The sequence below is a fragment of the Adiantum capillus-veneris genome, chromosome 10 (assembly GCF_014529385.1).
Source record: "Adiantum capillus-veneris isolate H3 chromosome 10, ASM1452938v2, whole genome shotgun sequence".
Classification (NCBI taxonomy): domain Eukaryota; kingdom Viridiplantae; phylum Streptophyta; class Polypodiopsida; order Polypodiales; family Pteridaceae; genus Adiantum; species Adiantum capillus-veneris.
This window is the reverse complement of record NC_140940.1, coordinates 26,308,687-26,323,518: the sequence shown is the minus strand read 5'-3', so window position 1 is coordinate 26,323,518 and position 14,832 is coordinate 26,308,687. Positions and strand designations below refer to the sequence as shown.

The following is a 14,832-nucleotide window of genomic DNA, read 5'->3' as shown; positions in this document are numbered from 1 at the left end:
TGTCACAAAGTGATGACGTGGCGGACAGCAGAAACCCTAATTTCTGGCTGAAACCCTAAAATTCTTGCAAACCCTAACATCTGTCAAAAACCCTAATTTGCAAGAAACCCTAATTTCAGGCTGAAACCCTAATTCAGCAAACCCTAATTCTGCCGGGGGTGCCACGTGGCAGCAGCAGTACGAATTTCCGCGTTTTCCGGCGGAATTTGCGCTGGCAGCTTTTCTTGCTTTTTCTACGCAAATAGCAAGAGAAAGAGAGAGAGAAAAGTCTTTTGCTTTTCTTTGGGACTCGGAGAGAGAGAGAGAGAGAAAGAGCAGATGCTTTTGGCTTTCAGAGCTTTTGATTTTGAAGCTTTTGGGCATCCCTTGTAACCTTTAAATAAGTGGTGAGGGCTTCACTTCTCAAAGCATCTGGACGCAGAGTCTGAGAGTGAAACCCTACCACTCTCTTGTACTTTGATCTGATTAATATAAAAAGAAATACTGAAGGGGTGCCAGTCTTTGGGGCCAATATCTCTAGGCACGGAACTCCGCCAGGCTAGTGCAAATCTATTGTGATCTGTGAATCGTTTTGAAGTGGTTATTTGGTGCTGTTGCGGTTGATTCGTGACTTGGAGTGTCCAAGTCTGTTACAATGGTATCAGAGCACGGCCGATTTCTCTTCTACGGGAAATCCGATCCCCAAATTTTTTTCCGCAGCACCTATGGCTTCAAGCAATGATTAGTCGACTCCCTTTGCATCTGGAGATGCGGGCAGGGATCACAACGAAGATTCCGGCACGGAGTATGGCCCGCCTAGGCCTACTCAGGCGGAGCAGCGAGAGATGGAGCGTCGTCAATTGATTGGCGATGCAACAATGATGATGCTCAATTTTGCCAAGGACCCGAAGATGGCAAAATATATGAACCAGACCTCTTTGGAAGAGGTACAGACGGAGTGGCAGAGAACCACAACACCACTCCCGAAACCCGCTCTCAAGAAACCTTTTGCCTCCAAGAAATATACGGAGAAGGAACTGGAGAACCTGGTTGATGCACGGATTGCTCAGCTTTTCGACGTGCAAAAGAAAGATAAAAAGCACGGCAAAAAGCAGAAGAAAGGCACTGACTTCCCGGGATATTTGGGTCGTCAGTCGACATCCGACAAGACAAAGAAACAAAAGAAGCGTGTCAAGTTCGACGGCTTACCCAGTTCTTCTTCTTCTTCTTCTTCTTCTTCTTCTGACAATTCTTCTAGCTCTTCAAACTCGAGCGAAGAAGACCGAAAGAGCAAAAAGCGAAGCAAGAAACAACGCTTCGGAAAGGGCAAGAAAAAGGCAAAGAAGTCTAAATCTCGCCCAGTGAGTGACACTTCTATAGAGGACTCGTCTATGGACAATTCAGACTCTGACAACGGAAACTTTTATGCGAACAAGAAGAATTTTTACAAAGCCAACCCGTATGACTTTCTCGAAGATAAAAGCAAGAAAGTCCGAGAGTTTAAGGAAGGTGGCCAAGCACTCAAGTTTGATACTTTTTCGGGATACTCCGATGCTTCGAAGGCTGTCTTTTATACAGCAGTTTGACATCGCTTTCGCGGGAGGACGCTATTCAGAGCACTCCAAGATTCGGAGAGCTGCTTCTTATTTTAAGGGGAATGCTCGCACTTGGTGGTCCACGCTTCTATTAAGCAAGACTGTCCCAGTTACATGGCTGAAATTCAAGAGGCTTTTTATTTCTTCTTGGTTGACTCAAGAGTTTGAACGAGGTATACGAGCTGCTTGGAACCATCTCCAGATGACCAAGAGCGTACAGTGAATTCTTACTGTGAAAGATTCTGGAGCTCTTTTCTACCCGCCTCTTCATTCAAAAAGCTCTCGTTCAAAGGACAGATTGAGCGGTTTACCTTGGGTCTACCTACAGAGATCCGAGATCACTGCTTAGAACAGAAGTCAGCTTCTATTCAGGAGTTGATGAGTCATGCGAAGCGGGGCTTTGCAATTCACTCTGGCAGTCTGACCTACCCCACAGATGAGGTCACGACACAACGACCCGGACAGACTTTTGGGAATCAAAGTAGAAAGAGAAAGAGCAACCCAGAGAGAAAGGATGCACGACCCCAAGCTTACTCCTCAGGAGAGAGCTCTCTTCATCAAGGAGGGGAAGTGCTTTGGATGCGGGGAACTTGGACATATCTCCGCAAAGTGCCCTAAAAAGGCACAAAAAGAACGAAATGACAAGGACGACGAAAGGCCTGAGAGTTCAAGAGCAACTGAGGCCCGTGTACGAAAAGGCAAGATGAAAACAGGACTGGTTCCAGATTGTGTGGGTACTGATCTCGACACCATGGATGAGAGTACAGAACTTTGCCGAGCTTGGGCCAAAGTGAAAGATCAAGAGGCCCTGATTTTCTTTGATGCAGGAGCCAAGGCCAACTTCATTTCACCGGAATTGGCGGCGCGGCTCGAGATTACTCCCGATTAGATAGGAACACTTGCAGAGGCAGTTCTAGCGGCACCCGATAGGGATGTAGCCATTACACCTGTCATTGGCAAACTTCTGTTGCATTGTCAGGGGTATTTGGGGCATGAGGACTTCTTCATAATGCCTTTGGAGGGTTGTGATGTTCTCTTAGGGATTCCCTGGTACCACAAGAACAACGCCGTGGTCGATTATCGGGCAAGAAAAGCGACTTTGACTACAGAAAAGGGCAGAACAATTGTACTTGATATTAAACTGAAGGGCGAGTCTGTCCCTATTGTATTGGCTTCGGCCATTTCAAAATTAATGAAATCCAGTCTGTTTGTTTACTCGATCTTTATGAAAGAGTTGAGTGATGATGATAGGACAAATCTGTCTAAACTTGATAAAGAACGCCAAGATTTTCTACACTCTCACGCCCATTGCTTCTTAGAAGGCCTGCCAGATGAGTTACCACCTGCTCGTCCTGAAGATCATACCATTGATCTGATACCTAGAAGTACACCACCGAACCGGCCACCCTACCGTGTGAGCCGAGCACAGAATGAAGAGATTATGAACCAAGTGAAAGACCTCTTGGAAAAGGGTCTTGTCCAGCCTAGTACTTCACCGTATTGCTCTCCAGTGTTGTTGGTTTTGAAGAAAGACGGATCTTGGAGAATGTGCATCGATTATAGAGCTCTCAACAAAATCACCATCAAGAACAGATTTCCGATCCCTAGGATTGATGATATACTCGACAGGTTACAAGGATCCTTGTGCTTTAGCATGATTGACTTGAAGAGTGAATATCATCAGATCAGGATAGCGTCGGGAGACGTCTACAAGACAGCTTTTCGAACGACTTTTGGGTTATTTGAGTTTTTGGTGATGCCTTTTGGCTTAACCAATGCTCCTGCGACATTTAACCGGATGATGGACAGGATTTTTCGAGAGTACAGGCTATTTGTTGGCACTTTCTTTGACAACATCATTGTTTTCTCCAAGAATGAGGCAGAACACAGAGATCATCTGCTTCACGTCTTTCAGGCATTACGAGATCACAAGTTAGTGATTAATGCAAAGAAAAGTGAATTTTTTCTACCAGAGATACACTTTTTGGGACACATTGTGTCAGTAGCAGGAGTGCAAATGGATCCGGCCAAGATAGAGACTATCCGTGATTGGCCCGACTTGCGGAATGTCCATGAAGTTAGAAGCTTCTTGGGACTGTGTTCGTACTACAGGCAGTTCATACGAAAGTTTGCAGAGGTTGCTTCCCCTTTGCATATCTTGACACAGAAAGGAGTACCTTTCTCGTGGGGACCCACAGAGGTGACTGCCTTTCAAACATTGAAACAGAAATTGACTACGGGACCAATTTTGACTTTGCCGGACTTGCACAAGTCATTTGAAGTATATTGTGATGCTTGTGGTCATAGTCTGGGTGCGGTCTTGATGCAAGAAGGCCATGTCATAGCTTACGAGATCCGTTTGTTCTCTAGGCTGGAGATGACATCACAGATCTATGAGAAAGAGCTTTTGGCAGTTATCCATGCTCTTACTCAGTGGTGGCATTACCTACTCGGAGCGGATTTTACTGTCTTTACAGACCATCAGAGTTTGCGCTACTTCTTGTCACAGAAGCAGCTTTCGGAAAAGCAGATGCGGTGGGCGAACATCTTGTCACAGTTCCACTTCGAGATTGTCCACATGCAGGGACAGAAGAATGTGGTGGCAGATGCTTTGTCTCGGAAACCGTTGGTTCTGGCTATTTCCGCGATACATCATAGGAGCTTCGAGGATATGGTCGATCAGTATGCCACAGATACAGATTTTGCAGATATTTTCACACGGATACGGGATGGGGAGACTGTAGAAGGATACTCCCTTCGAGAAGGCTACTTGATGAAAAAGACTATGTTGTGAGTTACACGACCGTTGAGGGAAAAGGTTATGATTGAATGCCACTGTCCACCTTTTATGGGTCACCGCGGCATTGCTACCACCATGAAAGGGGTAGAGAGATACTTATGTTGGCCGAGACTCAAGAAGGATGTGGAAGAATTTGTGCGCAGTTTCTTGGTATGCCAAAAGGTCAAGTTTGACAGGCATAAGGCACAGGGATTGTTACAGCCTTTACCCATACCCACCCGCCCCTGGGAAAGTATAGCGATGGATTTCATTTTTTATCTCACGAGAACACAGAGTGGTCACGATGGTATCTGGATTGTTATTGACAGATGTAGCAAACAGGCTCATTTCATTCCAGTGAAGAAAACAGTCAAGCCGGATCACTTAGTGAGATTGTTTGTGGCCCAGATTTTCAGATTACATGGCATGCCTGAGACGATTGTCTCCGACAGAGACCCCAGATTTACGAGGTTGCGATTCTTTCTTCGCTTTCTAACTTCCTGTCCATCATCCTCTTGTCGAAAGCCTCCATAGAATTTAGTGCAATCCTTGTCGTAGATTGGGAAGGGTCAGAAAAACCTCCTAGTGGGAAAAATTCTTCTTCGCCTCTCTCATGCTCATCACCTCCAAGCGAAGTATCCATTCCGCTTCGAGTGATGACCATTCTGAAGTCGTGGGTTCTTGTGGGTTCTTGTGGTCTTGGGTTCTTAAGTTCGCGAGGAACTCGGGTTCTTGGGGGTCTTGGTTCTTGGGTTCTTGAGGTTTTCTTTCGCTTGCAAATCGCGTTTGAGAAGGATCTTCTCTTCACCCGAGTTCTACTCTTTTCCGCGGGTGCACCCCTTGGCGGCCTTGCACTCACACCAAGGTTGCTTTTTCCCACCTCACGTCGATTGGCCGGCCGCTAAGTGCATGGTCCGCTCTCAATGAATGAAAAGAGACACAAGGGGGGGCTGGACAAGCCCTTCTTTCTTGGGATTCCTGTCACTCTTCAACAAAACACGATTAGGAATCGACACGCCCAAGCGAACTTGGGTTCGTGCGACCTCAACAAGCAAAAAAAAATCTTGTGGTTCTTTCCTTGAGTGATACAGAACACTGTCAAAGCTCTGATACCAATGTTAGGTGCAGCGGAATGATTGTTTGCACCTTGCTCAAGATGAGTGCTCCGAAATGTGCTCAAGGGTTCTTTTTAGTTCTTATGGAAGGGAGAGCCTTCCGTTCTTAATGGAAAGTGCTATGATCACGAACAAAGTGAATGAACAATGTGCATGCAAGTGTATGAGACTGAGAGATAGAGAGAAGAGAGATACGACACCAGAGACGTAAAACCGTCTTCCGAAGGCCCTGAAATTTGAGATCTTCTAATTGCTGAATTTCGGGACTGTTTCGGTGGTGGCTGAAAATGACTGTTTTGGTTGCGTTTTCTTGGGCTGAAAATGGGGGGACTTCTGCAACCAATGGGGCTGAATCTGCTATTGTACCGTAGGGCTGAAAACGTTGTGGTTTTGATGGGGCTGAAAAACACTAGCGCTGGGGCTGCCTGTGTCCTTTGCCAAAAACGTTGGGCTTGTTGGAGACCAAAAACGCTAATAGGCTGAAATGGAAAAATGCTAGCAAACTGTGGCAATGATGGGGATCTGCAGTCGCTCGGTAGTGATGGGGAGGATGGCAATCCTGCAATGGATGGGAACGCCAAAGATCTGGAAAGGCCCGGCGAAGATGGGGATCCAAAAACGCTAGGGGTTTTGAGGGGGTACTGCTGAGAAGTTGCCTCTTGAGCGGGAAGCTCCTATTGCCTCTTCTGTCAGAAAGTGCTAACTTGGGTTTGCTTATATATTAACATAGCAAAATTGCCCTACCTACTTTTGTTGGAAAGTCACTTAAAAATAATAAGTGAAAATAACCAAAAATAGGAAAAATAGGCTAAATGCACTGGAAAATTCCCCTGACTGAATCTGATGGATTCTGAAGGGAATACTGATGATCATGTTGTGTGCAACCAAAGGATATGCATCTATGCTAAGTGACTGGGCATGCACGGTCTATGAATAGACTCACAAAAGTGCCAGATCACTTCTAATCTAGACTTGACTTGACTGAACTGAACCGTGATCATGCTGTAGCTTGTCCACGGACACATAGGGTTGGATGTGTCACATGACACGATGAGATTCGACAAAGGATTTTGTGTGAATGCCACGATGTTCCTAGCGCTGGGCACCCAGGCATCCAGAGAAGTTTGGCTTTGGTCAAGCGAGATTTCTATTGGCCAAGGATGCGCTCTTACATAGAGAGCTATGTGAAGAGATGCGCTCAGTGTCAGGTCAATAAGACAGAGCGCCTTAGGAAAGTTGGCCTACTATACCCATTGGAAATCCCAGATGCCAAGTGGCAGAGTATTTCCATGGACTTCATCGATGGTTTGCCAAATACTAGTCGAGGCAATGACGCTATTTGGATTGTGGTCGATAGACTGACGAAAATGACGAAGTTTATACCGACGAAGTCGACAATAAAAAGCCATGAGTTGGTTGTTTTATTTGTCGATCAACTTTATAAGCTGTATTGTCTCCCAGAAGATATCGTCAGTGATCGTGGTACTAAGTTCACTGGTCGATTTTGGCGAGATGTCTTTGCTCACCTTCAAACGAAGTTGAGTATGTCGTCTTCTGACCATCTAGAGTCCGACGGACAAACTGAGAGGATGAATCAGACGTTAGAGGACATGTTGAGAGCTTATGTCTCTCACAGGCAGTTTGATTGGGAAAGGTATCTTCTACACTTAGAGTTTGCCTATAATAGTAGCAAGCATTCTGCTACTGGATTTAGCCCATTCATGCTGATGTATGGATTTGAGCCTAAATCCCCGATTGCTATTGGCTTAGAGAAAGTCAAGGAACGCCAAGCTCGTGATTTCCTGTATGACATGTAGGAAATGCTGAAATTGGCTAAGGATAGTATAGGAACGGCTCGTGACCAAGTCACTACTTATGCTAATCAAAAGAGGTCTACAAGAACTCTAGATGTGGGACAATGGGTCTATGATCTATCAGAAGATACCCAAGGATTCCAAGACTATGCGAACAGGAAAGCATTATAAGCTTTCAGCTAGATATTGTGGTCCGTTCTTGATCACAAAGAAAATTGGCCAAGTTGCCTATAAACTGGCTCTTCCTTCGGATGTTAGTGTACATCCAGTGTTTCATGTCAGCCGCCTTAAAGTGAAATTGGGCAAAGCCGACGTTGTTGCGCCTATCGAGGAGAATGTATGGCAAGATATGCAAACTCAGTATATTCCTCGAGAACCAGAAGCAGTTTTAGATCATCGTACCCGTCATTCGCCCCAAAAGTCTTATGACGAGTACTTAATTAAATGGAAGGGTCAATCTGAAAGGTTTGCTACTTGGAAACCTGTTCGAGCTTTGAAGGCTCAGTATCCCCACTTCATTGATGAGGACATCAATGGTTCTTAAGGGGGGAAGTATGTTATGTCCCGTTCATAGGAGAGGGGATCTAGCCCAGATGCCGTCGGGATGGGCGTCCAGTGTTTGGACGGACATAGTGTGAATACGGCCGGTGTGGCCGGCCATTATTATAAAAGGGAGGCCAAGGCCTCATTTGCAGTTATCGACCCCACTGGCAAAGTGCCAGTGGTTAGCCCGCGAGGCTAGGAGTGCGCGAGTTCACCTCGAGGAGGTGAGTCCGGGTGGTATGGGATGCTCGGTCTTACAGGTGCACGCCTACGTCCTCGGACGCTGGCCCCAGCACGGGGGAGCTGCCGGATGGTGGCTATGGTCGGGTGGTTTGTCCGACGCGTATCTGTAGAAGGCGGTCCGTGTGGCCAGGAGATCCTCTCTCCTCGTTCATTTCAGGGACTAAGGTCTCTATCTCAAAAGTTAGCCTTTGGAACTCTGTGATGTACGCGGCCAAGGAACCTGTCTAGCTCAGGCGGCGAAGAGAGGACCGGGCATGAAAATCCGCATTGGCAGGTTCGAACGCCTTGCGAATAGCACGCCGGAATTTCTCCCAAGAAGGTGTGTGTTTACCATCAGCAACCCGTCGTTGCCACCAAAGAAATGCTGTGTCCTTGAGCAAAGAACTAGCAAGTGCAACTTTTTTACTCTCGACCAAGTCCGTGTTCGATAAGTAAATCTCCATTTTGAACAGCCATTGGTCCAGCACGCGCTTGTCGCGGCGACCATTGTATGGTTCTGACAGTTTAACATCAAGCTTCTTCTTTTGTGCAGCATTAAAAATTTTATAAAGTAATTGAAGTTCGCGATTGTCTACCTCTTCAGTTGGATCTGATCCGTTTGGTTCGTCCACTGAAGCTTCGGAAGAAGGTGTTGAAGATGCTGCATTAGTAGTCCGAGAAACAGCAGGTCAACTTCGAGAAGTGTTTTCCGTGTGCATCTCATCCAAGCGAGTGTGAAGTGATGCGAGGCTTATTGAAAGTGTGGCCATCTGCTCCTTAATAAGAGTAAGGGCATCGTCAGATTGACCTCCGTCCTGAGAATTCGGCATGGTTACACCTCAAAGGGAATTACGAAAAGATGCAGGTTCTGGTTCGGGAACAGGTTCTGGTGTGCCAGGTGTGGAATTTTAGGGAGAATTTCTGCTGGTAGTTCGTCTACATACGACCAGTACGGAACAGAATCATCATAGGCGTCATCCTCCATGAGGAGTACGAGGCTGGCATGCAGGAATCACCGCGAGGGAATGTGTGCAGCATTGCCAACGTTGGAAGATTATTTCAATCACTGAGAGGAAGGCTAGCGCTGGAGATGCGGGAAGCAAGAAACATACGAAAAAGGAATACGCTGGTTGCCATTTTATTTTAATGGGTCTTTTGGTTAATGAATCCAAGTCACCCCCTTGTGGGCTGGCCACTCAAGTTGGGCGGGCGGGCACTTAATAAAGTAATAGTGTACAAAGATACCCAGCGTAAAAATAAGCCAACGCAATATCGTTTCAGCAGCAGCGTCGTATCAACACAGCCAGCGAAAAAAAATCCGACACGCTGCAAGGAGCTGCCACTTGGGAAGAGACGCGATGATGCGCGAAAGGGTGCGAGCCAGAAGAGGTACTGCCCAAAGGATGCAATCAAGGGCGATTATCTTTCATGCGAAAGGGTGCGAGCAACCAAAGTGAATAGGGACACACAATTCTCCGCGTACGCCACACACATACTCTGGGTACGCCACACACTCGCGCACACTGCTGTCCCATTCTGTTTATGTTGTTTTTTTATGTGTAAAATTAAATCAGTTACCTCATACCATCGGCAAAGAAGTTGAATTCCATCTTTCTTCTGCTTCCATGCAACTTCGGGAAAAGAGGGGGGGGGGGGGGGGGGGGGGGGGAGGGGGGGTGAGGGTGGGGGGGGGAAAAAATTTGCTCTGATACCACTGTGAGGATTCTATGTGCTAATCCTTAATTAAGTACTTAAACTCATGATTAAGACTTAAGAAACTTGAACTGTACTCGAGACAAGACTTAGAAGACTTTGTGTTTGATTGATTGAATGTGTGATACAAGGGCTCCTTATATAGGAGACGAAGAGACATAAATGAAAAGACACGTCTCTTGGTGAAGAGACATAACTTGAGACGTAAAGACACATCCTTTCGGCGAAGAGCTGCAACCATTGGGCGAAGAGTCGCACCCGTAGAGCAAAGGTGTGTGACCAGTCGTCGAAGGAGTGTGGCTTTTGGCAAAGAGACACATCTCTTGGGCGAAGGGGTGTGACCATCCAAGTGCAGGGATCCTCCTTGGCATGGCACTTCGCGTATCTGCAACTAGGAGTAGATGTATTGCTGTTAACATAGTCACAATCGTGACAGATGGATTCTGACTGAAATCTGATGGTCACGCTGTGTGCAACCAGAGGATATGCATCTACTCTAAGTGCCTAGACATGTACGGTCTGCGAACAGACTCACAAAGTGCCAAAACACTTCCTAGGCTAGACTGACTGAACCCTTGCCCTGAAGTAGCTCGTCCACGTACACATAGGGTTAGATGTGCACGTGACACCTAAAGACTCCTTAAACTTTACTACGAAACTAGAAATTCCTTTCTCTATGGCTTTGAGAAGGCAAGAGTCATTTGAGGAAGGGAGCCTATATTTAGTACCCCTTGAGAATAGAACAATCGGCAGTAACTACATGACCCAAAGCTCCATTTACATAGGAAGAAAAGGCAATTTTACTACAAGGGCAATCGATACTTGAGATAGTTAGCCTTTCTTGCTTTTTAAGATTACGTCCGATGTATAGTTGAAAGCTTTTTGTCCTAAAGTTTTCACATATTTGAAAGCTACAACGGGATGGTTCCATACCTTTCTCACACAAGGAGGGAGAGCATCCAAAGCTTCTTGAGATCTCAAAATAGAGCTTAATCCAATCTTGTCTAAGTCAGGGGAGGTAAAAATAGTTATCAACAAATCTTTCTTTCCAACCAAGGGATTTTTCAAGCTAGGAAACTTGGACTTCAAAAATTTGCCTAACAATACTCGAAGTTGAGTACTATGAGACTCTCTTAGCTCCAAATCTTCATAAGAGTAGTTCTCAAGGGTATACAAGAGCTTAAATAGGATCCTTATATTATACCTTTCAAATAATTTATAGGAAAAAGAACCCAACTCCATGGCTCTAGATAGATAAATCAATCTCCGTTTGAAATCTCTATAAGTAAAAATTATATGGTTAGAAGGGTCATCACTCTCAATTCTAGAGATTGAAGCCCTAGGGAGACCTTGTACTCTACTAGAAATAGTGTTGTCCAAAACAACTAGATTGATTTCAGGGATAGAAGGTGGATCTGAACAAGAACCTTTACAAATCCAAGTTCTTTTAAACTGACTTGAAGGGAGAACTAATTCGGGTTTGGGATGCCTTCGCCAAAGCATAGGTTTCTTATGGTAAATTGTTTCATTTTTACGTAAAGAAGACTTTCCTTCCAAGTTGAAACCTTTAGGGAAAAAAGTATGCAAAGTTCTCATCCAAAACAACTCTCGAGGCCACGCTCATTTATAGAACTCTTTAGAGTTTCTAAAATTACCCTCTATGTGCTCAATTGGGAAAACAACGGAAAGACTCAAAGCCATGTTTTGCTATTGCTGCATACAAAGGTTTCACACTTTTACGTACGGTGCTCTTACTTTGAACTTTTCTCGCTTCTCTTACATGTTCCTGAAAACGGACAAAAGCTGTTCGAAAAGTTTGGCCAACATACATCATAGAACTATCATGAATACTATAAATAACATAAATAACTTGAGAGGTATGAACCGGACTTAAAGGACGATCTATCACAAGATGTTTTTTCCTTAAACGCCTCGAACGATTGAGGGCTTTTATGGAAGAACTTGTGTAATGAGTACTAACTAAAACATTCTTGGAAGAAGCCCATCGAATATGACCATCATTAAAAACTTCGATGGACCATCACTAAAAACATGCAAATTCTTCAAATTCGACTTAGCTAAAACTTAAACCTTTCTTAATACAGATTATGACTACTTCTAGCTACTGAAAAGAAAGAAGGGTCGAAAAGACGTACCTGAGAGTCATCAACATTGTTGGTTGAAGCTGAAGAAGAAGTAAAAGTGTTTTTCATTTTTGTAGTAAGGTAAATGTTTCAAATCAACGCCCGCCTCAAGGCTAAAGATCCTAAGGCCTCAGGTCTAGCATAGTCAAGGAAGAGAGAGACATTGTCACATAGTCATGATAGCCTAAGAAAGAGCTATTGCAAAGCGGATATTATATGCGCTCACGTAGAAATCTAGAGAGCAAGGTTCCTACTCAAGGAACATCAAAGATACAAGTGCTAGCTAGCTTGGCAGAAGTCCCAATTATTTCCAGTTTTCACGTGCTTAATTAGTTTACCAAAAACTCCACGTAATATTCACCCTTTGAGATTAGGAATACACATAAGAGAACTAACGAGTAGACCAGTGAGGCCACGGCTCGTCCTAGATATCGGACTCTCTGCCGACGTGGCAGAGAGGCTCGCCCACCGGCAACCGGCCCCATTTAAAAAGCATTGTCTAGGTGAAGGTTTGCAAGCTTCTCACCAATTTGTCCGGCCACGCCCACACAGCTTGTCTGGGTATGTCAACAGTGTTATCTTTTGACTGCTCTCTCTGTGCAGGCGAAGGAAAAGATGTTGTTGCTATGCTTTGGGATCTGGTCGAGGATAAGCGACTCAACTCTCTCGACTTTGGTGATATTATCACTCTCTGTGCTTGTGGAAGATCTGGATTCTGCAACCTAATTTGTCAAACTTGACAAAAATTGCACGTGTTCCGTACTGTGTGAGTGTCAATTGGAGCGTTGATGGGGCCATCAAGAATACAAGTTCTCTTAAAGTAATTTTTGCTAGGAAATGTAGGACAGTAACCTTATTTTGGAGCCGTCATATCAAATTGTCGTGTGTGTGTGTGTATGAGAGAGAGAGAGAGAGAGAGAGAGAGAGAGAGAGAGAGAGAGAGAGAGAGAGAGAGAGAGAGAGAGAGAGAGAGAGAGAGAGAGAGAGCTTCAACGTCTTCAAAAAGGCCAAAAGGACATATGAGATGATTAAATCGATACAATTTTGGTGGATCTAATACAATGTATGGGTACAAAATAAAGAAGGTGTAAAGTGAAAAACTAAAAACATCATCATCAATGTCCGAGGATGCTTGGCATTGGGTATGGTTCGAGAAAGTATTGCATTGATCGCTGAAGAGCATTGTCAATGTCCACCTTTGTAAAGAGTCGTACTGGATGTCTCCCATGTCGTGCTAGAATAGTCCTAATCTTCTAACGGAGTCTCCGTTGATGTTGTGGGTGCCCACATAGACGTGGGTGTCTAGCCCTCCTGATCTCAATGGCTATATCAACTAATATACCTCTAGTATAGGTGGGCTCTGAAGTCGAGCCCCTGCTCTAAAGAAGTCAATGATCTCCTTCTGTGAATGTCTCTCATTGTCTGATCTCCTCAAGAGACTCCTTGTGTCTGTGTAACTCTAGCAAAAACAACGTCCCAAGGCATCTCTGATCATGATATCTCATGACTCTAACCAATGGCCCAACGCCCTCTTTGAATAGACAATGAAAGCGGCCTCGTACCTCATAGTATTGTAATTGGACAATGAAAATGTGATCGAACTTTGTCTCTGGCTCTATATGACACAGCTTGCAAATCGAGAAGAGAAAGCGAGACGTTATCCTGCAGCAGTAATCCTAGCAACACTACCTCCTTCTCCGTTCACAATGAGCGACAAGTATCTTCATCAGATTTTTGATTAATTTCCAAGACAAGAGAAGAGAAAGCGAGATGCCGTTCTGCAACACAGTTATGGGTGAGCCTAGCAGCACTACCTTCTTTTGTGCTCACTGTAAGTGACAAGTACCTTTAGCAAAGCGAGACGTCGTCTTGCAATGCACCTATGGGTGAGCCTCGCAACACTACCTCCTTCTCTGTTCACAGTGAGCGAAAAGTACCTTTATCAAATTTTTGATTAATTGCCAAGACGAGAGAAGAGAAAGCGAGATGTTGTTTTGCAACGCAACTATGGGTGAGCCTAGCAGCACTACCTCCTTTTGTGCTCGTTGTGAGCTACAAGTACCTTCAAGAAAGCAAGATGCCATCTTGTAATGCACCTATGGGTGAGCCTCATAGCACTACCTTCTTCTCATTGTGAGAAACAAGTACCCTCATCAAATTTTGATTAATTGCATGTAGTACATTGCAAGCGCAATTTAGAACGTTGCAACTTATGTGGTATGATGGTGGCTAAAAGCCATACCGAAGAACATTACGATGAGGTTCATCCACCTATAATGGGCTTATTGTGTGAAGAAGCAATTGAATGTAAGATATTTACATTGCATCAAAATGAAAAATTTGCACAACGAATGGTGGCATGTAGTTTCTATGCCTTCCTTATAGCTACCATTGACTTGGATGCTCATGCTAATTAATGTGGAAATTGAGTGCATACCGTACAACAAATATGTCATATTGCGAGAAAGAATAGCACATGATTTACGTTCTCATAGCGGAAATGAGGATAACATTGGAACTTCTTCGACAACTCATCTCCAACTCAACCTCGCGGGGAGCATGGTCACAAAATGGCCTCAAATAGAAAGTTATTAGTTACTTTTGCCATAACAATAATTTCTATCATCATAGGGATTTTTGTGCTTCAAAGATGGAGCTCTAATTAACTAGTGTCCACTATGAAATTAATTAGTCGTGTGGTCTTATGATTGATTGCTTTTGATTGGTTCCTCTATTGACCTCTGGGCAATACTGATCAAAAGAAAATTCCGTCCAAGTGATTACATGAAACGAGGGTAGTGGTTTATTGGGATTGCCAAGAACTTGCCCAAACTTTGATTGAATCAATGCATGTAGGTGTGTCTATTGCTATAAAGTTTAAGAGGAGATTATGGTTAGCAATATATAGTGATGTTCAATCTAGCATAG

The 14,832-nt window shown here is 44.6% G+C and overlaps 1 pseudogene; it reads left to right on the top strand.

Moving 5' to 3' along the window:
• The first annotated feature begins 13,994 nt into the window (after window positions 1-13,994).
• On the top strand, window positions 13,995-14,570 carry LOC147448580 (uncharacterized; annotated as a pseudogene).
• Window positions 14,571-14,832: the final 262 nt, after the last annotated feature.